Raw genomic sequence first — 216 nt, 5'->3', positions numbered from 1 at the left:
GGGAGAGTGGGTCAGCTTTTGTGTTTCACTTCAGGCTTTTATCACCTGGCTCAACTTCGGCCTGTTTGTCGGGAGTGAGGCCGGCGCCCGAGCTCCCACGCTACCGCCACCGGGAGGCAGTCCCCTTCGGAGGCCGGGGCTGGGGGCGCCAAGGCACCCCCAAGGCACCGTCAAGGCGGTGATGGAGGCCCAGGCACCCGAGCGCTGAAGGTCGGC

The sequence above is a fragment of the Bison bison genome, unplaced genomic scaffold (assembly GCF_000754665.1).
Source record: "Bison bison bison isolate TAMUID 2011002044 unplaced genomic scaffold, Bison_UMD1.0 scf7180017864089, whole genome shotgun sequence".
NCBI classification, from domain to species: Eukaryota; Metazoa; Chordata; class Mammalia; order Artiodactyla; family Bovidae; genus Bison; species Bison bison.
Note: the sequence above shows the minus strand (reverse complement) of the source record.